Source organism: Loxodonta africana, unplaced genomic scaffold (assembly GCF_030014295.1).
Source record: "Loxodonta africana isolate mLoxAfr1 unplaced genomic scaffold, mLoxAfr1.hap2 scaffold_88, whole genome shotgun sequence".
In the NCBI taxonomy this organism is placed as follows: domain Eukaryota; kingdom Metazoa; phylum Chordata; class Mammalia; order Proboscidea; family Elephantidae; genus Loxodonta; species Loxodonta africana.
In genome coordinates this window covers 595,384-620,588 of record NW_026975625.1, presented here as the reverse complement: position 1 = coordinate 620,588, position 25,205 = coordinate 595,384, and the positions used below count along the sequence as shown (strand labels likewise).

Sequence of the window (25,205 nt, the reverse complement as noted above, 5' to 3'; positions counted from 1 at the left end):
GCCCAATAAACATAGTCCAAGTTGCTCAAAAACACTGGTAAATAAGAAAATATCAAAGTCCCAGTGAAACTGGCACAATTTAAAAATCGACACCATCTATAGCTGGCTGGGCTGTGGGGAGAAGGAAGCCCTGAGACATGGCTGGAAAGGTGCTTTAGGACAGCCTATAGGGGAAAGACATGACCATGGCTCTGTACTTTTAACATTCTTTGAACTGGAAATCTCACTCTGTGGAGTCTACTCCACATAAGCGAATCCTGTACTATACAAAGGATGTTTATTATTGATGCTGACAAAACATTGACTGTCCATTGGTGGTGAAATGATAGAGAATATATGGTAGAGCTACATCATCAATAACATAGGGAGTCATTAGAATGAAAAAGAGTTGTAGTAGTTAAGTAGGAGAAATCTCTGTGAAGTATTATGGAAGTTTACTGAAAAAATCAAGGTGCAGAAAAGTATATATAAAATGAGCACATTTGGGTAGAACAATAACAATTGAACATATTTGAATACCTGTTTACATGTATGTGTGTGTATAAATGAACAGATGATGGTACATGTATGTGTGCGTGTGCTTTTTTAAGCAAGGATAAGATAGACTACTTACCATATGGTCGAAGTGCATTACCTTGGATTCACTTGTGGGAAAGAACAGGGGGTGGAAAGCTAGAACATGCAGGAAGAGTGGACTGAAAAAGCATGGGTGATAACGTGTTTCCATTTCACTAGTGTTATGTATGAGACAAACAAATCTGTCTTGAAAGAAGCCGGAATGTTCCTTAGAAGCAAGGATGGCTTTAGACATGTTATCAGAAGGGACCAGTTCCTGGAGAAGGACACCATGCTTGGTAAAGCAGAGGTCCAGCGAATAAGAGGAAGACCCTCAATGAGATTGACTGACACAGTGGCTACAACAGTGGGCTCAAATATAGCAACCATTATGAGGGTTGCCCAGGACCAGGCAGTGTTTTGTTGTGTTGTGCATAGGGTCGCTGTGAGTCAGAGCCAACTCGATAGCACTTAACAACATGTATAAGTCTAGATAAAGTGTACTAAAATTGTTATCATCTATTTAATTTATGTGTGTAACTTAGAAGACATAAAAATATAGTTAATGCTATATCTAATGACTTACAGAGAGTCAAGATAGAATGTCAAGGGAAAGAAGGGGCAAGAGCAATGTGGGTAGAGTGTGACCAAGTTTCCATAAAAGCAAACACCCCATCAGATCTACTTGTGTACCTGTGACTGTGTATACATGTCACAGCAGAGAAACCTAGGGAAGGATACACGTGTCTATTAACTTTGGATACCTTGGGGGAGCAGGAGCAAAATATGAGGGTGGGACTCTGCATGTTAACTTTTTCATTATACAAATTTGTATTTTTAGACATGTAATAAAAAAGAATTTCATAGCTTTGGAAATTAGTAAATGACATAGACATATATTTTTAAATAGGTGAAAATTCTCTATGACAGACAAAGGTTTTAATCACTGAAAGGAGAGCATACCACAGACAGTAATAATCACAATCAGTGGATTTCTTGCATGTTCTTGGAGCCAATGTGCTCTTCTGGTGTCTGTAACTAGAAATGACCAGAAATAATTTGGGGAAGTCAATCACCTCTTGCAAACACACGTCCACAGCTAAATGAAGGAGAATGGACACCATGTGCAATTCACTAGGTAACTCATGTGCCTCTAGAAGATTCTCTTTCCCGGATATGCTGCCACTACCTCCTCCCCACCTTGCCACACCGAATAACCCACCCTTGTGCATTCTAGGCCCTTTTCAGGACTGAGCTTAGATGACATCAACTGAGAAGATAGTTGATGAATAGAAGAGAGTTTGATGAAAAGATTTCAGAAAGCAGTACCTCCCCAACCAGCCTCTCCCCAACCTGGGAATGCCAACCTCTCCCACTCTGATACCTCTGAGAATCTCTGATTTTCCTTTTGGATCCTTAGGAGACTGCTGAATTCACCTGTCCTGAAAGCCTTCACTGCCCTCTACCTCTGACGCTGTTCCATGCAGGAGCTGTCTCTGTCACTCTGAGAAATCCACACAGGACAGCCTGTGGTTGGAGGTGCTCATTCTGGAGGTCCTGCCCTCCCTGCCTGTGTCCCGAAGGCTTCCCTGTGACAGTAGAGGTCTCATCTTCCAGGGAGATGGCTACGCCCCTGTCATGTCCAGACCTGGGACCTGAAGCTACGGCTGAGATTTGGGCTTTTCTGTCCACTACTTAGTCTGGGCCTGAATCTGCCCCTTCCCACCCTCACCTCTGATCACCTGTGTTCTTGCTGTTCTCTCTGGGTTTACAAGCCTGCCCTCTGCTTCTTTCATCTGAGTCAACCTTTTTCTTCAGTTCTTTGACCTCAGGACATGTCAGGTTAGACCACAGAAAGAAGAAAAAATATTAGCAAGTTTCATTAACATGTGGAAAACCTGAAAGAATAGCTTGATTTAGAGGAGAGGAAAAAGTTCCAAAGCTCTACTCCTTACCTTAGGACATGCTATACAGAAAATATCCTGCAAGCACTGGATCAACTCTTATCCAGAAATGGAAAACACCCAGGAGGATTTTGCTACACCAGCTCCCCCTTCCACTCCCCTAATCCTAATCGTAAACCCAAATTCACCCTGTGAGGACAGAAGACATGACCGGGGTGAGCTCCTTTTTCTCCACCCCGCCCTCCTGTCCTCCTCCCAAGCCCTGCTTCTTTCTCTGCCTGCAGGCTGCTGGGAAGGGACCCAGAGGCCTTGGTTTAGGGCTTTATGTTCACTGCTCACCTGCGGGCAGGTTCCGCACAGTCTGCGGCTTCTCTGATTCCTTCTCCTGCAAAGAACTCAGTGACACCCCATGACCGTCACACCTCCCTTAGAGCTGTCCTTGCAGGGACCCCTCAGCCTCCCAAGTCCCACTGAAATCCCATTTCCCTTTCCCTACTTATGCTATGCTCATCCTCAGAGTTCTGAGACCTCATCATCCAGGTGAGGCCTGTCCTCTCCTCTTCTGGGCCAGTGGAGCCTCTGAGGGGACCTGGTGTCTGCGGTCAGCCATCTGGGGCTTCCTCCATCCAGATCCTCCTAGGGCTGGAGCTCTCTGTGTATTCGGGGTAGGAGGGTGGGGATCTTCCAGGGGAGCTGGGTTAAACAAAACTGAATGGAGGTCTCTCCTGAAGGGCCCACACTTCCAGCCCAAAGGCCCTGCTCCTCCTAGTCCGGGGGTGCTAGAGGGTCTTCTGGTGCTTCCCGCTCTGGCCTTAGTGCTGCACCTGCACCCTCTGTAGCCTGAACTTCTGCCTCTGCAGCCTCTCCAGCTGGTCCCTCAGCCTCTTTAGCTCCTCTCTCTGCTTCTCCAGCTGCTCCTCCAGGTGCCTGCAGACCCACACTCTCCCTCACCTCCCTCTTCTTGGCGGCCATCAGGCAGCGTCTGCCCACCTGGCGGCAGCATTCGGGCCTACAGGGGACTGAGGGTGGAATCTGGAAGGCATTATGCTGAGTGAAATTAGTCTGTCGCAAAACGACAAATACTGTATGAGACCACTATTGTAAGAACTCATGAAAAAGTTTAAACGCAGAAGAAAACATTCTTTGATGGTTAAGAGTGTGGGGAGTGAGGGAGAAGAAAATTCACTAACATTGTGAAAATGTCAGTTCTACCCAAAACCATCTACAGATACAATGCAATCCCAATTCCAATTCCAAAGACAGTTTTTTTAACAGTAACTGTAGACAAATATCATCTTAGGTGAAGGGAAGGACAACACACAATACGGGGGAAGTCAGCACAACTGGACTAAACTAAAAGCTAAGAAGTTTCCTGATCACAACCAAATACTTTGAGGGACAGGAGAGCAGGGGCGGTGGTCTGGGGACCATGGATTCGGGGGACGTGTAGGTAATTGGCATAAGGAAGTTTATTAAGAAAATGTTCTGCATCCAGTTTTGGTGAATGGCATCTGGGGTCTTCCAAGCTAGTAAGCCGCCATCTAAAATTCAGAGATAAGAGGTTTGGGAGAAACCACAGCCCATCACACTCCGTTATCATTCCCTGAACTCACATTTCTCTTTCCAATAGAATGGTAACCTCTTTGAAGGCAGGGAAAACTTTCAATTCATTTTTATTACATACTTATTATTAAGTTTCCCCCAATCCTCCCAACATCTCCAAAAGCTGCCATGTTTGTCTTGTTTAGGTTCAAACTGGGCCCTCGAAACTGAACAATGTCAGCAATGATGTCACACAAGTGTTATGGAAGCCTTGGTGCTCACTCAGATCCAACTGCTCTTTGGAGAGGTTGTCGATCTGAGGTCTCCTGTGGGAGAGCAACTTAAGCTACCAGTTCACAGAGAGTGATTCCTCAGTTGGAGTTCCCAACTCGTGAGAGCTTGGAACAGAGGGGTGAACATCCTTTGGGGGACCTTTTTTTTTTTTTTTTGGTTTACCTTCACCCAGTCAGGATGAAATGGCAATATGGGAAGGAGAAACCTCTAAGACTCGAGGTAGGGGTGGGAGAAAAATTCTTCCTGATTGACAGGAGGTGTGTGGCAAAGAGTCTGATTTCACCAGACAAGATTTGGAGACAAGATATGGATTTTGAGTGAGGAGATGAAGTGGCTCTCCCAGAGAAAGTACTTGCTGTCATTTAGTAGACAACAAAACAGTGATATGAATAAAGGAATGAGTGAGTGAACCAAAGAACACTACTGTAACTCTAAGGGCCTTTCTGAGTAGGCACAGACTAGCTACTCAATTGTTCAGGCTTGGGAACCTCCTATGTTGAGGAAGCCACTGGGCAACTGGGACGGGGGTGAAGGGTGTTTAGGGAGATCAGTTATTCATTTGTATCATATTTTCAAATAAGATTGAATTAATATGTCATGTCAGGAATAACGAAAGAAGTAAAATTTCTCAGGAGCTTATGAAAGTGGGTGGCGTGAGGAAGCACTGTGTCTGTACCACTGTGAACTATGCTGTCCCAGCCTGGGCTTGGGCGGAAGACCCCATCCCCCTAGATCCAGGGAATCCCCTTCTCCTCTTCCAAGGCTTAACACCCAGTCACAGCAAAGCCTCACTTCAAGATAGCATTTTAAATTCCTACTCTACTTAATTTAAAGTATAGGTCAAGGAGGTAAAGGTGCCTAGGTGATGCAGTTTGTGCTCGACAGCTCACCTAAAAGTAGGAGTACTGGGAGGAAAAGTCCTGGCGATCTGCTTCTCTTAAGATTACAGTCAAGAAAACCCAATGGAGCAGTTCTACCCTGAAACACATGGGGTCGCCACAAGTCAGAATCGACTTCATGGCAACTGACAACAACAAACTGAACCTGAGCTTCTGTGGTTCCTAATTGTACACCCTTTCATCAGCCAGTGTCTGCCCTCCTCCATCTTTTCAGCTGCTTGCCCATGCTGCCCTGGACCGCCCCAGCCCTGTTTCCTGTTTCCTCCTTGGTCCTCTGCCTGGCCGCTAACTTGCTTCTGAGAGCTTTCGCTACTTTCCACCCCACACCACACTCACACACCCAACCTGGCTCCGTCTGTTTTCTCTCTTCATCCTGAGGTCTCGAATCCTTCCCTCATGTTCAGAAATGTACATAGATAGACCTTATGTTGACACGTACAACCCTCCTAGACAAACACAGGTGAGGTGGTTGTGTCTTAGCCTCTCAGGTTTGTGGCGTCAAGGCTTTCGGCCAAACATATGTTTTCTGCATCACTCTGAAGTCACTCATCTAATAAGGACATTTAAGGGGCTACTGTTCAATTGTTTTCAAGAGGAAACAATTTTAACCTATTACTGTGGCTTGGTTAAGAAGGGTACAAGGAAGAGGTATACCTGTCAGGGTCTTAACTAAATATACAAATTATTCTCTAACGTTTAAGTATAATTCCTTCTATGAAAGACTTCCCTTAAAAAGAGGTGAAAATTTCTCCCATTTGCGTGTTTAAATTTACTAAGAAAATCACTTTCATAGGAAACTCCTTTTGGAGAAGTCACAAAATATTATAAAAGTTCAAGAAAATGAGGTCATTCCCATGTTCCAAAGGAGCAAATTCACTGAACATTCTGCAAATAAAGGGGGGAGGGAGCACATTGGATGATCTTCTATTTACAAATATAAAATCCCAAGACATGTTATAGTGTTTTTAGAGTAAACATTTTTGTTATAAGGTACTACTATCATTAGTGTCATTGTGCCCAGGGGATTCTGTCTCCCACAGCAGCGCCCCCAAGGGGAGTGAGGGGTCCCAGGACAGAGGGAGAATTGATGAGAGGATGGTGGTGATGGACAGGCCCCAGGGATCCCTAAGACCAAATCCTTGGGCTCATAGATGAGTCTTCCCAAGACCCAGAGATCAGTCTTCCCAAGGCCCAGACTCGATAATGAGCAGAAAAGGCCAAGTTTCAGCCACAACAGCAAGTATTAGGAACTGGGAAACCCTGGAGGTGCCAGGGGTATGTCCTTCCCTCGGTGATGAGACCCCAAGTGGCACAGGGAAGCCCTCAGGGGCAAGGAAGGAAGGGCAGAGCCTCCAGGACAGGCATTTCCAACCACAGGCTGCCCTGTTTGTACTTCTCAGAGTGACAGACTCTCCTGCGAGGGACAGGGTCAGAGACGGAGGAAGCGAGGGCTTTCAGGCGAGGTGAATTCTGAAGTCTCCTGATGATCAAACAGAAAGCCCTGGATGATCAGAGGTACAAGAGAGTGAGGGGGCTGGCATTCCCACAGTGGCCATAGGCTGGCTGAGGGGGTCCTACTGTCCCTGGAGCTATTGGTCAAAATATTTTTCCTTAAAAGCTGCATCTTTCCAGTTAACTTCCTCTATGTTCAGTCCAGGAAAAGGTGTAGCATGCAAAGGGTACGTTTTCCAGCAGAGCAACAAATGGAAGGAAGTGGTAGTGGCATATCAGGGAAAGAGAATCTTCTAGAGACACATGAGTTACCTAGTGAGCTGCATGTGGTGTCCAGCCTTCCTCCTTTATCTGTAGACATGTACCTGCAAGAAACGTTTGAGGAGTAACTTCATGGACCCTTACAAAATTCTCGCTGGTCATTTCCAGGTGTAGAGACCAGAAGAGCTCATTGTCTCCAAGAACAAGCGTGAAATCTGCTGGGTCTGACTGTTGAGCAGTCTGTGGTGTGCTCTTCTTCCAGTGATTAAAATCTTTGTATCTGTTGTTAAAGATATTTTCCCCGTTCAAAAAAAAAAATCCAACAAAATGTTTTTAAAATAATGTATCTATGATGATGTTTATCAACTTTCAAAGCTCTGAAAGTCTTTTGTATAACACCTCTAAGGGTACAGATTTGTATAATGAAAAAGTTACAGTCATGGTCCCACCCTCATATGTAATTTGGTCCTGCACCCCCAAGGCGTCCAATGTTAATAGACACGTGTATCTTTCCCTACGTTTCTCAGCTGGGACACATACACACAGTCACAGGTTCACAAGTAGATCCCCTGGTTTGTTTGCTCTAATGGAAATTGGGTCATACTCTACCCACGGTGCTCTGTAAATTGCTAATTCCCTGAAGGTCATTAGGTATGGCACTAACACTGCCTTTTTGGGTCTTCTAAGATTGAACTCATATTTACACATAAAGCATTTAAATAGATGAGAACAATTACTGTATACACTATCTAGACTCATACATAGCACTACTACAGTGGAAACACATATCACCAGTGCTTTCTAAGTCCGCTCTTCCTGCATGTTCTAACTCCCCCGCCCCCACCAGTCCTTTTCCAGAAGTGAATCCAAGGTAATTCAGGTTAACAATGTGGTAAGTACTCTCTCTTACCCTTGCTTATACGAGCACACACAGACACAAATGTATCTTCGTCTGCTCCTTTACACACTCACATAAACACAAACAGGTATTCAAGCATACTCAAACAATTGCTATTGCTTTACCCTAATGTGCTCATTTTATACAGACTTCTCTGCACCTTCATTTTCGCCTTCAATAATACTTCACAGAGATTTCTCCTGTTTAACTACCAGAGTTCTTTTTCATTCTAATGACTCAAACTTTATTGATTTAGCTCTACCATAAATTATCTATCTTTCCACCATCCATGGCAGTCGATTTTGCCGTTATTAACAATAACCGTCCTTTGTATACTAGAGGATTTGCTTCCATGGGATAGATTCCAAAGGGTGAGATTTCTAGGTCAAAGAATGTTTCAAAATTACAGAGCCATGTCCGTGTCTTTCCCCTAAAGGCTGTCATAACGCCCCTTTCCAGCCATGTCTGAGGCACCCTTCTCCCCACAGCACCCCCCGGCCCCAGCCATAGGTGGTGTAGATTTTTAAATTGTGCCAGTTTCACTGGGACTTTGATATTTTCTTCACTACCAGTGTTTTTGAACAACTTTGATTATGCTTATTGGCCATTCGTATTTGCTCTGAACGGTCTTTTGAATTCATTGCTCATTTTGCAAGTCCTCAATTTTTGTCTTCCTTGTATAAAATGGAAATAGTTGTTAATCCTTATCACCGACATTTCCCATAATTTCCCAAATCCATCGCTGATGTATCACATTCTTAGAAGTTTTTTTTTTTTTTTTTGCCCAGAATGATCAGTTGAGTCAGCAGCGTTTATAAGATAAACCATAATTTTCCTGAGTTGAAATACCACCTCTGTATTAACGGTTATTATGATAATCTTTGTGGATTTGCTACTTCGTTTCCTTGGTCTAGCTTTCAGTTCCTATGCTATGTAATATTTGTTCCATTAGTTGATGAAGCAGCCTCCTTCTTTTTCATGTTTTTGTTGTCTGTTCTTTCGTATCTGTTATACTATTTGCATCTTAAGATTACTGTATACAATTCAACAAATAACTAGGTAAATATTCTAATGGGAATTGCAATACATTTGTATGTTGGTTTTGGGGGACTGTCATTGATTAAACAAGACTTCCCATTTGATAAAACATATTTTTTGCATTATTAAGGTTTAATTTTATTTCCTCCTCTACTTCAAATAGGCTCTTTTCTGTTCCAGTCAAAACAACATTTTCCTAAGTAGTTTACGGTTTTGGACACAATTTGATGCAATCATGTAGTAAAGAAAATTGTCTTTATTCCTCCCACCCTGAAACTTCCAATTTTGGGCACTGTGTCTAGATTGGAGAGAAGTCATTGATTTTGGTATATTTGGCTTGTCAGTTTACCAAAATTTTTATCCTCATTTTCTAGGTATGCAATTATATTATCATCATAAAAAGAAGAAAATCTGTTTTAATATTTAATTCATTCCTTAACTTTTCTAGCTCATTAATGCACCTAGAAAAGTATGTTGGATCATAAAAGTAATAACAGTATATTTGTCTACTTCCAAATTTTATTAGCATGAATGGAGTATTTTTCCATTTATCTAATATCTACTATGTTTTATGATAATTTTTTATGCCCCAGTAGATAATATATTGACCTGCTGACCGTTACAGTAATGACATACACCTTGTTTCTGACAGTTAAGTGCTTCCACCTGGCTTCTGCTGCTCTGGGACCCCATTATTCCCATTGCTACTAGGCAGCTGTCTCCTACCCACAACCTAAGCCTCCAGAGGACAGACATCGCTAAGTTTCACTTTGCTGCTGCTCCCCTCCACCGTGCATTCCTTATTGTTCTGATGAGAGGAGTGTCCTTCAGGACTTCTCAAAAATGGTCTTAAGAAAACTCACTCTGGATGTCCATGTATTGGAGACTTTCCCCCCATTTTTCAACATCTGACACAGCAGTAACGGCATTTTGATTTCATAGAATGTGGACCATTGCCTTTTCCAAGCTTCCAAGCGCAATCCCTGTAGCATATTAAACCCATTTCCAGAACCCCCACAATGGCAATAAATCCTTTTTAGGAGAGAGTTCCCCCCATATCAACAAACTCTTCTTGACCCAACTTTACATTAAACTCCCCTTGACTCAGCACCTTCAGCACTCAGCCCTCAGCACACCCCAGTCCTGCTCACACAAGGCAGCCAGGTCTTGCAGCTCCTTCAGTGTACAGTCCCTCCCCCCAACCACAACCAACACTTCCCCGGTGGCTATGCTGGTATCTGACAACTAAGTATCTGGACAAATGCATGGGATGCTATCTCAGGACTCTGCAAAGGAAGTGGTTGAAGGTGGCTGGGGGAGGAAACCAGAACATAAAGTATGAATATTCCAGAGGCTGAAATTAAATGAGCCCAAATCTCATAACTACACTCAGGTTGTGGATAGAAATAGGTCCAAGACAATCCTTCTTTCTCTCATGCGGGGGGAAGACGGTCTGTAAAGGAGAGAGATGGGCGGGCAGGCAGGCAGAGGGGCAAACACCTAATACTCTAAGCCCAAAGAGTGTAGAGGAACGTCTGTTACGTTTTCTGTCTCTATCATACCATTATTTGGCCCCATAGACAGACCCAGTCACTTAACCGCGTGGCAGAATGAAGAGATTAAAGCCCCAACATTCTTGCCAGTGGACCGGGAAGGTAGCCCCTCAGAAGGCAGAGAGCCTCAGAGAGATAGAGAGGAAGCAGCTCAAGACAGGGATTTCATAAAGTCGCACATAAAGTCACCTCTAAGTTGACTCGATGGCAATGGGTAAGTTGCACATGCATAGATCTGATCCTAAGAAGCATTGTAAACCTTTGAGCACTGTATTATGGGTTAGAACACCATCTAGGTCCCAGACTGAGTGGCACTCACATAGATAAGTCCTCAAAATATTTTCGTCCTCTTAAGCTTTGAAAACTCAAAAGACATTTGAGCCACAGCATACAGGAGATGAGACAGAACTTGCAGCCTGAACATAACTGGGTCTATTTCTTGCTAAAACAAGCAAACAAAAAAATGACAATTTCCATAAGGTTAAAGCAGGACTCACAGCACTGGCATAACAGAAAAAGTGTAAAAAGGTATTGTAACCGTGCTCTAAGAAGTAACAGGAAGAGTTTTGTTTTTTTTTTTTAACAAATGGCAATGTAAATATTATCACTAAAGAAAAAGAAGGTATTTACAAATGACAATTTTTGATGTGAGAAAAATTTAGGTATGAATACACTAATAAAAAAAATTTTTTTTAGAAATTAAAAATTCACTTGATGGGCTCAATAGCAGAATGTAGATGGTATTCTGTGTAGGTGTTAAAGTATTTGAAAAAATCTGGGCTGAACAGTTCCCAATTTTGGTGAAAGACAAACTTACGAATTTAAGAAGCTCAGGACATGCCAACAAATTAAATTCAAAGAACTTTATGCCCAAATAAGTTATAATCAACTGTAGAATAGCAAAGACAATGAAATGCCTTGGAAGAAGTTAGAGAGAAAACAACACATTTCACAAAGGGGAAGAAAATTTTCAATTACTCTACAGTTCTCATCCAAAACCATGGAGGTCAAAAGACTGCAACAACATTTTTTCAGTGCTGAAAGAAAAGAATCGTTAACTCAGAATTCTATATCCAGTGAAAATATCCATCAGGAATAAAGGAAAATAATGACATTCTCAGCTGAAGGAACTCTAAAGAGAATTCATAACCACCAGACTTAGTTTAAGCACTAAAGGAAGTTCTTCAGGTGGCAGACTCGGAATTTCAGGAATTATAGAAAGCAGCACAGTGCTAAGTATCTGGGTGAACACTCTATGCCAACCTTGCTGTCACTACACAACATGGCGCAGGACTGCCCTCTTTGGAAAGTCTTTACAGCTTGGTGCAAACACTTTGGAATACACTCTTGGTGGCGTATCAGTACTAGAGAATGAAATTTACTTTGAAAATATGAGAGATGTCTGTAGCCACATCTGATGAAAAACTGGATAATAACATTTTGGACACCGAATGAAAGATGGTAGCAAACAAACAAACAAACAAAATGAGTCTGAATTCCCATGTGCCCATGAGCCGGCTCTGAAGGCCTTCCCCAGGGAGGCATTTCAAATACATCTGGAGCAATGGCAGCATCAGGGAATGAAGGCTATATACCTCTCCTCTGGCCTTCTCTGAAGGGTAACCACTTGCTTAAGTACCAAGCTTAGTGGTTAACATATAGTCATTCTGTAGACAGTCTAGCTAAGAATTACAATGCCTCCTTGAGAGGAAAGCATTTTATACAAATGACATAAACAAGTGCCTCAAAGACAAAGTTATAGTAAACCAAGGCATTTCCTATCAGTCTTTACCTGAGAGGGTCTTTGTAAGGATTTCCAGCGGCTCAGAAAAAAGAACAGAGTAAACTCTGTCTTCTTTCACCTCTTCCCTCCTCAAGAAACAGGAACTGGTGCTAAGATGTCAGGGGTCAAGCTCCAAACTCCTCTCCTGGTCCCGTATCTAAGTTGTGTAATAGCACCAGACAATGAGCTATAAGAAGATGAACCCAAGGAGTATTTCCAGTCTGTGACAGGTTTGCCTTCCAGTGAAATCCTGTTTCAAATCGCTAGACCAGTGGAGGAGCTCTGGTCCTCTGACCTGAGAGAAGGACAGGGTGGGGTTGTCAGAACCTCCTTGACCATCATTCTCCCCAAGAGGTTTTAGAGACTCGTTCATGTCATAACTCAAGGACTATTACTGCCCAGTTGCATAACTGCGGAAAAAGACTTTCTCCTTTGAAGGAGCAAAGGGCCCAGGAGGGGCAGGTGTGAGGCTTTTCTCTTTAAGTCAGCTTTGTGGCTTCAGGTCACTGGCCCCTGGCCACCTTCACAACCTGCCTTTTGAACTCATCCTCATCTCTCCCTCCCAAATTCCCCCAGCACCCTGGGCTGTGGCTTCTGCGGGTTTCAATGGTGTCCTTTCAGTAGCTCCTTGCTCTCCGCTGAGGGAGCAAACCCACAGTGCCCTTAAGTGTCCTTCAATAGGAACATTGCTGAGGGTACACGATGGCCTGACTGATCCTTAGACCCAGATGGGCAGAACTTTGGGCGGGGGGTCATTGTCCAGAAGTCTCAGCTTCCTTTAAGTGGCTCCAAACTTCAGTGTGTTGACTGCCCAATACACAGGTGGGGGAAGCCTGTGGAAGATTCTCAGTCCTAGTTTCACCCAGCACTGGGCAAACCCTAAGGGGGGAGAGCAGTGAGATTCCTGAGGATCTTTATTCTAAAGTTCTCAAAGCAGCTGATATAGTCTTAAGAGGTGGGAGATGAGAAAGCTTGGGACCATGGGAGGGTGGCAAAAGAAGGAGACTCCTATCACTCCCTCTGCGGTCTTGAGTAGTCCTTTCTTCCTTCCTCCCTTCCTTCCTCACACCCTCCCCCTTCCTTCCTTTCTCTTGCTTTTCCTCCCTTCCCTTCCTCCCTCCCTCCCTCTGTCGCTTCTTTCCTTCCTTCCCTCCATCCCTCCCTTTCTCCCCGCTTCTTCCCTCTTCTTTTTTTTTTTTTAATGCATCTCAGACTCCAAGCAGGCATTTGTTGCTAAAATCATATTTCTCTGTGTTAACTTATGATCCTTAACTTAAATCTGGAGTATGTAGCTCATTTTGATAATTCCTCTTCTGTTTGCACAGAGAAGAGACTGCTCACAGCCAGTGATGAGAGGGGAGGAAACAAATTCCTTAGCCAGAGCAGGCTCTGCTGTTTCCTGTACTAGGGGTGACGCCCCTGGGGAGCCTTTCCCAGGGCAGCAGGGCAGGCAGTGAGTCCAGCCTGGGGCTGCAGCCAGGCTGTGTGGCCTCTGTGGCTTTGATTTCTCCTCCTGGAAGGGCACCCTGTGGGCTTCCCATGGGAGGACCCTGACTCCATGGGTGACCACAACTCACTGCCCTGCCTCCTGTCCTCCTCTGGACCCATGTCCTGATAGGCCTTCTTCCCTCCTTCCCAGTATAAGCATTGTGATCAAGCGGGGCAGAAAAAGTCCTCAGGGCCAGACCCTGGGCCTTGCCCTCCGTGGCCTTAGGCTTCCCCGAGTTTTGGTGGGACCTGTAGCCTGGCGGGGGTCTGGGGCCTTGAGGTGCTGGACTGGCTGGGCCTGTCCCAGAAGGCACAGCAGGCCGGGCTCTGTCCAGCAGCCCCACGGGTTTGCGACGGGGCTGCCCCGGGCCTCGCGCCACCCTCGCGCCCCTCTCCGCGCAGCCCCGCCCCCCCCAACTGCCCAACCGGCGCCCTCCCCGCCTTCTGGTTCTAGAAGTGTGTTCTCTCGCTGCATAGATGCAACTGGGCACTGCACTGCACACAGAGTCAATCCCACCTGAGTTGAAGACTTGAACATAAAACCCACAACTTTAATACTACCAGATGGAGGAGGAGGGAAGGGATGAAAAAAGAAAGTAAAGAAAAAAAGTTTTAGCAAAAGAACAATTAGAAAAATAAGTATTAGAAGATTATATGCTCACATTATGGATTCACGGAGCCTGTGCACACAAAACTGCTTGGATAGCATACTGTGATATCTTTCTTTGGAAATAAGACTTAGATACGGGGATTGGTGCCAGGAATAGTTGCAGAGGCTGACTTTGGGAAAAGGGGGAAAATTTGGCATTGATTAGTTGGTCTGAATGAGGCTGAAAACCATGAAAATCAAGATAATATTTAAGATAGAATTCTAGTAGCCTAGAACAGGCAGCAGAAATTTTTCTAATTACTACCAGAAGAGGCCTTTAATCACTAAACAACATGGATCAATAGTTCAAGATCTCTGTACAAAGAAAATAATGGGCCTAGATAATTTTCAGTCAGGTTACCATCAAACATGCAAGAAACAGATAATTTTAAACTTGTACATAGGCAACAAAGAATAGAAAACCATGAGACACTCCTCCAACTGGATCTTAAGGCTAGTTTAATAAGGATAACCAATTACAGAAGGATGGTAGAAGAAGAGTTACAGGACAAGCACACTAAATAACTGAGATGCAAAAACCTACGTGAAGTGCTGGCAAAGGAAATCTGGCACAGAATAAAACATATAATATGCCATGATCAAGATGGTTTATTGTAGGCACGCAGGTTTGAGAGAACATTAAAGATTTAATAATTTAATTCACCACATGTATAGGTGAAAGAAGAAAAGACAGGGTCACCTGAAGAGATGGGATAAAGCAGTTGATAAAATCCAGTCACTGTGAGAGATAAGAACTCTGAGCAAACATGAAACAGGAAAGGAGTTGCCTGACCTGGAAAACTATAATTAATATGGTATTAACTGGAAATGTTGGACATTTCCTTTAAAATTAGCAATAAAATAAGAATGCTTTGTATTATTTTTATTAAACATTTAAAATGGAGATCAAACTCATACAATAAGACACAAAACAAAAAAGAAAGAAAAGGCATAACTTTTATCATATGTAGATTACAGAGCAGTCTCCATAGAAAAAAATTCAAAACTATAGAAAGTATTGTAATTAATAAAAATTAATCATACATATGAGGAACCCTCGTGGCACAGAACCCTCGTGGCACAGTAGTTCTGTGTTCGGCTGCTCAGCGAAGGATGGGCGGTTCCAACCCACCAGCCGCTCTTCAGGAGGAAGATGTGGCAGTCGGCTTCCGTAAAAATGTACAGCCTTGGAAACCATATGGAGCACTTCTACTCTGTCCTACAGGGTGACTACGAGTTGGAATTGACTGGAAAGCAGTAGGTAATCATAAATATAAAATAAGAATATGTATTTTCACCACAATTAAAAATCAATCAATCAAATTTCTATCCATCAGCACGAAGCTGACCCTGCCAAGGCTCTCGGGTGAGAGCAGAGGACACTGAGAGGGAAAGAGCAGGATTCTGGTGGGCCGCACCGAGGAGGAAGGGGGCAGGGTGGTTCAGTGGTTGAATCCTTGCCTTCCATGCAGGGGACCCCAATCAATTCCCGGCCCGTGCACCGCACGCACGGTTACCACCATCTGTCAGAGGAAGCTTGCTTGTTGCTGTGAGGCTGAACAGGTTTCAGCAGAGCTTCCAGACTAAGAGGAATGAAGAAGAAAGAGGTGGCAATCTATTTTTGAAAATCAGCCAGTGAACACACTACGAATCAAAACAGTCCCATCTCGCTTTGCATAGCATCACCATTAGTCAGGGGCTGAGTAAAGAGCAGCTAACACCAACAACGAATACCAAGGAGGAAAGAACATTACTTTACTTTGGGCTAAATTTATCATCTTGGTACCTGTAGGAGTTACAATAACAACAACAAAAACAAAGTGACTATTGGGTGGCTTTAAAAGAGAAATATATTTTCTCACAGTTCAGGAGGCCAGAAGTCTGAATTCAGAGCATAGCTCCAGGGGAGGGTCCTTCCTCCTCTATTTCAGCTTCTAGAAACTGCCAGCAATCCTTAGAGTTCCTGCACTGTAGAGGCATTTGTCTCCACCCTCCACCATCTGCCTTCCTCTGCCCCGTGTGTATTTCTGTGTCTATTCCACACATTTTCATAGCTCAGAAGTGAATAGGTTTAGGACCCACCATACACTGTTATGGCCTCATTAACATAACAAAGGGAGCCCCCTATTTTCAAGCTGGGTCATATTTACAATTGCGGGAGTTAGAATTTCAACACACATTTTTGTGGGACACAATTCAGTCCATAACAATAGTCTTACCAGATATTCTGGATTGAGAGTCCTAGCAGGAGCAGCTGAGGATGATTCTAATTGTTTGCTACATTAGTTGGCTAAAGCTCGTAGCAAAGTTTGCCCATTCAAATGTCTGAGCAATTCATTAGGTAAGACCCGGCCAAACTTTCCTAAACATATCCATTGTGTGGAAGAAAACACATACTACCATTATGGAAGTCTGGAGAAATGCATTAATAAAAGTAGAATAGGGCTTGGGACCAAGAATTATTTCATGGCCTTGATAACATGTGATAACTGTTAGACGTCCACCTGGAGATGTCAGGTAATGATACTAACAACTAACATGTATTGAGTACATGCACTGGTGGTGCCAGGACCCTTGTGAGGGCTTCTTCTTTCTTACGATATTTGTTCTGCATGATAGCTGTATGAGGAATGTATCATTATAATGCACATTTTATACATGAAGAGGTCGATACAGAGATTTATGCTGACATTTGAGTATAAGTCTGGACCCAGGAGGAGTTGAAATGGCTGGAGGTGGAACCTTGACTTAATAAATAAGTGAATAGAAATGGAAGCACTACATCTGTGGAGAGGCTGCCCATGAGCCCAAGATTACGGTGCACTGGTATGGAAAACAGAATTGCGAAGTCATGAACCCTGTAGCCATAAGTAGCCCTCAAGGTCTTAGCAGAGCAATAAGGAAAAGAGAGAGAGCCAGAGGAGAGAAGAACACATTCCCTGAGTGACATAGGAGGCTTGGCCCTCTGCTATGTTCACATGTCATTCCTCATTTAACCCTTAGATTGATACAGTGTGTGAGATAGGTATTATTATTCACTTTTAACATTGCAAAAGTTTTATTTTCTCTGACTTAACAGTAATGAGTGTTTATTGAAACAAACGAGAAACTAGAGAAAAGTATACTTAAAGGGGAAATCTCATCAATTGACTACTATTATTTAGTCAGAAACTGAGGAAGTTGTTGTTGTTAGGTGCCATCCAGTCATTTTTGACTCATAGTGACCTGATATGACCGAACAGAACTGCTCCATAGGTTTTTCTAGGCTGTAATCTTTATGGAAGCAGATTGCCAGGTCTTTCTCCCATGGAGGTGCCTTGTAGGTTTGAACTGCCAACCTTTCAGTTAGCAGGGAGCTCTTAACCTTTGCACCACCAGGGCTCAGGAGATAGAAAATAGAACATCATTAAAAGAGTCAAGCAGAATGGTGGTGGGAGTATTTCTAATACAGGGCTTAGCTGCTACCAGTTAGGAAAGCAGACAGAAGTATATGATCTACAAGGAAAAATGGCACATTATTTCTGACCCCTTTTTTTACCCCAGCCCTCACTCTCACCTCCCACTTTGGCCTGCCTAGTGAGCAATAAACACAAGAAAAGGGGCTAGACATCTTTGGTCATCATGCAAATGCAAATATAAAGCAACAATATTATACTACCCCATACCAACCAGGATGGGTAAAATAAAAAAGATACTAAATACCAAATTTTGAGTAGAATGGAGGAACTGGAACTCTAATCTACTGCAAGGGAGAGTGTAAACTGGTATAACCATTTTAAACAATTATTTGAACCTATCTATAATTTATAATTCAGCAAATTTACTTCTAGACAAATACCCATCAAAAATGAAAATATATGTTCACCAGAATACATATACTTGTAAATATCCTCCAAGGCATGAATATATTCCTTATAAATGCCTATGGCTTAGGGTGTTATTCCCTGTGGATAGTAAAGTTGATATACAGATTCATCTTCATATGGAAAAAATCTAGAGCCCTTTGTAGAACAAAATAGCAAATCCCAGAGAATCATGTTCTCATGGCTTAAGACATCCTTGTGGTTTCTATTTACACCTCTCCTGCTTTGAGGCTGGAACACATAGACCCAGTTATGAAATCACCCTTGCTTGTTAGTTTTGCAAAAATCCCGCACACCTCAAAATTTTTGTGAGTTTAATAGAGAAAAGATCACAGATGGATAAATAAAAAAAAAAAAGAGAAAGGGTATATTTTGCACCAAAGCAATATATTTAAAATGAAATGGTGAGAATGGTGGGCTTCCTTTTTCTGAAAATGCTTTTCAATTTGTTTGATGGTGGGGAGCAGAGGAACGAGACGGTTTATTCAAGAAGTAGTTTTCTGGGCAATTTGGTAACTACCTAAACAATAACCTCTAAAAATAAACATTTTGATCCATTGACTTGCTGCTTACACCTGCTTATTTCCAGTTAGATCACATATTTAAATTTAAAATACAAAAAATAAAAAATTTTTAAGAAACTATGGCATTTTTGCTTAATTTTTTAACTGATAAGGAGGAAGTGCATTCTAAAATACTCAAAGTCATAAAATAGAAAGGTGATAAGTTAGGTGTAAGAAAATATAACCAAATAGAGAAGTAGTAACTTTGGCAAAGGATAAAAGAGTACACAATACTGGGGAAACCAGCAGAACTGTATAACTCAGGGTCATGGTAGCTCCATAAACACATCCAAACTCCCTGAGGGACCAAATTACTGGGCTGAGGGACCAAATTACTGGGCTGAGGGACCAAATTACTGGGCTGAGGGACCTGGGGACCATGGTCTCAGGGAACATCCAGCTCAACTGGCATAACATAGTTTATAAAGAAAATATTCTACATTCTACTTTGGCGAGTATCGTCTGGGGTCTTAAAAGCCTGTGAACAGCCATCTAAGATACTCCACTGGTCTCACCCCTCAGGAGCAAGGGGGAATGAAGAAAACCAAAAACACGAGGGGAAGATTGGTCCAAGGGACTAATGGATCACAACTACCATGGCCTCCACCAGACTGAGTCCAGCACAACCAGATGGTGCCAGGCTACCACCACTGACTGCTCTGACAAGGATCACAATAGAGGGCCCCAGACAGAGCTGGAGAAAAATGTAGGAAAAAATTCTAACTCACAAAAAAAGACCAGACTTACTGGCCTGACAGAGACTGGAGAAACTGCAAGAGTATGGTCCCCAGGCATCCTTTTAGCTCAGTAATGAAGTCACTCCTGAGGTGTGCCCTTCAGCCAGAGATTAGAGATTATGGCCCACAGACACCTGCTAACCCAGAACTGAAGACACTCCCAAAGTCTACCTTTCAGCCAAAGATTAGACAGGCTTATAAAACAAACAATAACACACGTGAAGAACATGCTTCTTAATTCAATGAAGTGTATGACACCAAATGGGCATCATCTGTTCAGGACAACTGGAGGAATGGACACAGGAAACCTGAGGTGTAAAGGGAAAGTGGGAGCATGCTAATATATAGTGGGGATTGCAACCAACGGCAACAAAACAATTTGTGTATAAATTTTTGAATGAGAAAATAATTTGTGCTGTAAACTTTCACCTAAAGCAAAATAAAAATGTATCACTCATAAAGGCAAACTTAAATAAACAGAAGCAATACATCAATAGGGGTTACTATAAAATCCCCAATTAATAAATGGGCAAGGTCAATGATTCCACTTTAAGACAGAAGATTGAATACGCATACTTACCTCCTTTAATTCCTTAAAGTCCACTAAAATAAAAAATAGCCATAGAAAAATCATTTTTAAAGGAATTAATATGCAAGTATCAGACTGGGAGAGGCAACCAAGAACATTGATTCCTGAGCTGTCAGTAGGGCATGAGACCTGATTTGTAGTGTAAATACCCAAAAAGGCTCAGCAAATAATGACACCTCATCCTACTTTTGAAGTGACAGTGAATGTGATGCGAAAAACAATATAGTTGAAAAAACTTAATGTAATGGAAAATGGCAGAGTAGAAAGCACCAAGTATTGGTCTCTCCAGCAAAACAGCACTAAGCTTGAAAAAAAAAAGTCAGAATCATCTATTGCAGTGCTCTGCAACCTAATCAGATACTTAGGGCAACCAGAGAACTACTTGATGAAGAGAGTGGCTGCTGAGCTTTAGTAAGAGAGCAACATGGGGGAACGAGCTACCAGCACCCATTCCTCAGCATGACCACAGACATACGGGCAGTGGCTTTTATTCTTAGAGTGGCTAACTGATGCCAGCATGGACTATAAGAACCTTGTCCTCCAAATATTTGGAGTTGTACATTTTGGTGGGTCAGGTGGTTACTTGAGGGAACACTGAGGATATTTTTGCCCTGTTTTAGCCCCTTCAGGATCCAGTGGCTGAAAGAGATACAAACAAACAAAAAAAAACTTGTTGCCATAGAGTCATTTCCAACCAACAGCAACCCTATAGGACAGAATAAAACTGCCTCATAGGATTCCCAAGGAGCAGCTGTTGGATTTGAACTGCCAACCTTTTGATTAGCAGCCGAGCTCTTAACCACGGTGCTAACAGGGTTTCTAAAGAGATATACACACCTTTAAAAAAATCTCCATATTTAAGGAAATATCTGTAAGGTCACAAACTGACCACAGAGATAATGGAACAGATGCTTGACTGACCACTCACAGGTGAAATAAAGACATTACATACATAATTTAAAAATCCACTTTGCAAATGGATGGCTGAAGCCCTCAAAAAACAACAGCAGTAACCATGATGAGGGAGAGAATATAATTTCCAGAACTGCCACATTTTAATAGTCAAAGTTTCCATTTCTCAACAAAAAATTCCAGAGCATACAAAAAACCAGAAAAATATGGCTCATATAAAGTAAAGAAAAATATCTGACAGAAACAATCTCTGAGGGAGCCTAGACATTGGAAGTAGTAGTCAAAGACATTAAATCAAATATCTTAAATATGCTCAATGAAATAAAGAAAGCCATGAATAAAGAGGTAAATCACAAGAACAATGTATGAACAAATAGAAAATGTCCACAGTGGTATAAATCAAACCGGTTGCTATTCAGTTGAACCTAACTCATTGTGACCCTATAGGACAGAGGAGAACTGCCCCATATGGTGTCCAAGGAGAAGCTGGTGGATTCTAGCTGCCAAACTCTTAACCACTGCACCAGCAGAGCTCTAATAAAGATACAGAAACTTTTTTTTTTTCAGCTGTTGTGCTTTTCATCTTCATGATTTCCATTTGGTTCATTTTTATAGTTTCTATGATATAGTCTCACTCATGATGACATAGTTTCTATAATAAAGGAATTGAAACTATAAAAATGAACCAAATGGAAATTATGAAGCTGAAAACACAACAGCTGAAATAAAAATTCACTAGAGTGGCTCAATGACAGATTTGAACAGGCAGAACACAGAGTCAGCAAATTTGAAGACAAGATATTTGGAATTATCCAGTCTGAAGGGGGAAAAAAGAATAAGAAAAACGAACAGAACCTGCGTTTCCCGTGGGACATCAAACACGCCAGTAAACATATCACACCAAAACCAAACCCATTGCTGTTGAGTCGATCCCAACTCATAGCAACCTTGTAGGACAAAGTGGAACCAGCCTCATAGGGTTTCCAAGGCTGTAAATCTTTATGGGAGCAGACTGCCATATTTTTCTCCCGGCAACACATCATGGTCATCCCAAAAGTAGAGGATAGAGAGAAAGGTGCAGAAGCAAAAATAACAGCCGGACACTATCCAAATTTGATGAAAGACATAAATCATGCAGCACACTGGCCTTGGCTCAAACCCATGAGTTTCCAGGGTTTGAAGAGCAGCTATAGGGCAAGCCCCAAAGCCCAAGTCCTTTCAGTTCTCTACTTCTATCAGGTTTGGTATTGGCCAATGGCCAAAGCTGTCATAAGTTCAGTCGCAATTCAAGAGGTTAACAGACTTCTGCTTTTGATGAAAGCAGCTTCCAGGTCATTTTCCAAAGGCATGGAAAACAAACAGGAAAAATATATGGCCATACTGTATTCAGGTACAATAAATAAAAGCACTTGAGTGTTTTCTGAACTATGGTAAGGAATTTCTTGAGTACAAGAATCTCCCAGAGTGGGACATAGTTCTGTTGTACATAGGGTCACTATGAGTCGGAATTGACTCAATGGCACCTAAAGACAACAGCAACAGGGAGTAGGATGTGCTACCAGGAATAGTGTCAAGAAAGGCTTCAACCAAGAAGTGATGCTTGAAACATTAAAAGGGCACAGGTACAGAGATAGCAAGAATGAGTGGCCACTTTTACCATCAATCACAAGAAGCAAATACAATCAAGTGTGTTCTGAGCTATGGCAAATTGTTTCTAAAACACAATGGAGTACACAGCAGGGAGTGACGAGTTATACCAGCAGTAGGGTCAGAGAAGGGTTTACCAGGAAGTGATGCTGAGCCAAATGTGGAAATATCAGTAGCTGGTTAAAAAGTAGGAAATGGCCCAATATATTCAGGAAACCCCAAGTATTCTCCTGAGGCCACAGTGCAAGTGCATGGGTATCATGAACGTAAAAATTCTGAGGAGACAGAGTGAAGCTATTGGGGCATTTTTGCTGCATTTCTGAGCAAGAAAGTTCTTCTTTTGTCGTTTTGTGTTTAGAGATGCTTGTCCCGGTTCTACCCTTTGCAGTCACACAAAACAATCCTCCTCTCCTCCTCATCTGAGACCTTCCGTTTTCCTCCAAGTTATCAGATTCCCTTCTGTTCACCAACAAAACTTTCTAAAACCCCTTCTCAAATGGTTTCAACAATTTTACTGGTTGCTTTTCTAAACAGCGCTCTAGAACAAAATCAAATGTGCAGCAAAGCAGAGAACAGTGGGCTTTTTCCTGAGGGCTCTGCTAGGCCTCCCATGTGGGTTGACCATGGAGGTCCTTATACTCATTGCTTTTCTGTGAGGCCATAATGCTAACCCTTTTCCAGAAGGCCCAAGAGAAAGCATGGGAAGGGGGTAAGTGTACCATATTCTGGGGCTCAGAGCCAGGAAGATCAATGAATTTGGGTCAACAGCCTACCCATGAGTGATGGTGCTTTTAGGCACCACATCGAAGAGTTCTATTCTGCGCTGATTTTCTACAAAGGATGGGTCTTTTGGGGGACTCATTATTCATCATTCATTGATCCAACTAATATATGTCAAGTATCTACTATGTGTCAGGTACTATCCTACTTTCTAGGACTACACGTATAAGGCAGACCTTGTGTTTGCCCCTAAGTTGCTTATAATCCTTCTAAAAGAGATAGATTTTTAAATGAGGATCTCACGTGAACAGTTGAGTGGGGTGGGGAGGGGGAGTGTTATCATGTAGGGATTATAGAGTGATCTGATATACTTAGAGCAGGAATATCAAGTAGTTTAGGCAGACTCAGCAAGCTGTGACATGAAGTATAACAATGTTGTTGTTGTTGCTATGTTCTATCAACTCGATTCCAACTCCTACTGACCCCACGTGACAGAGTAGAACAGCCCCATAGGGTTTCCAAGGCTGTAATCTTTACGAGAGCAGATAGCCAGCTCTTTCTCCCCAAAAGCCACTAAGTGGGTTTGAACTGACACCTTTTTCCTTAGTAGCCAACACTTAACAATTGCACCACCATGGCTCCTCTAACAGTGAGCATTCACACAATCTTAGTCTGTAGCAGTCACTGTTGTTAAAGGTGGCATCCTCTCAACAACCCTATGAGAAGGATAAAAAAAAAAAAAAAGAGTTCTCTTAATCTGACAGGTGATGGAAGTGAGGCATAGAGAGGTTAAATGCCTCATCCAAGGTCATATGGCAGGTATATGGAGACACTGGGACTCAAGCCCAGGAGTTTGGCTGGGGCCTGCTGTCTTCACCATCATGGTTCACCACGGAGAAGAAGGGAGGGGAGAGAACATCTTCCATCCGAAGGGAACAGCCTATGTGAAGCCTCAGCTGCAAAGGAGGCCTGAGAGGGCTTCAGAGTGCACATGTGTTTCTAGGACTGGAGCAAAGTGGTTCAAACAGTGTCAGAGGAGTGGCTTGGGGAACAACAGCCCTTATACTGTTATCATTCCCTGGACTCTCAAGTCACCCCAGTGGATATTAACCTGTTTAAGGGCAGGGGAAAGGTTCAATTCATTCTTTCTATATTATTTCCCTTAAAATAACTTCCTAACCCCTGCCAGAAGAGTTGCCACATTTTTCTTGTTGCCGTGTATGGATTCACAATGGGCCCTTGGAACTGAGATATGTCAACAATGATGTCACACAAGAGTTACGGGAAGCCATGGTGTTCACTCAGATCCCAACGGCTCTTTGGAGAGGTTGTTGATCTGAGGTCTTCTGTGGGAGAGCGACTTAAGCTACCAGTTGCCAGAGAGTGTTTCCTAAGTCAGAGTCGTCCAGCTAGTGAGAGTTTGGGATATCTTCTCTAACTGGGAGGAGGGAGAAACCTCCTTCAGAAAACCACCCTTTTTGGCTCATCTTCACCCAGGGATGGAGCAGCGGAATGCAACAAAGAGGCCTTTCTCTAAGAATTGAGGTGGGAGGAAAATTCTTCCCAATCAATTAGAGCTGGCAGTGAGGGGTTGTATTTCCCTGAAAAAGAAGGCCACAAGGAGAGAAGATGAAGCCCTTGATGTGGGATGACCGGGCTCACTAAGGTTTTTGTTGGGAAAGTACTTCCTGCCATTTAGTAGACGATTAAGCAAAGTAGGTAATGTGAAGGAATAAATGCGTTAATCATAAAATTCTACTGTAACCTGAGGGTTTTTCAGAGTAGGGAGGAGAAGACACTCAATATTTTAGGCATATGCTTCTATCTCTGGGATTGAAGGAGGCAAGTGGTCACCTAG

At 42.8% G+C, this 25,205-nt stretch overlaps 1 long non-coding RNA gene across 2 annotated transcripts in view; it reads left to right on the top strand.

Moving 5' to 3' along the window:
- Positions 1-25,205, top strand: part of LOC111749361 (uncharacterized) — a 188,203-nt gene that overhangs the window by 106,097 nt on the left and 56,901 nt on the right. The window lies entirely within an intron of this gene.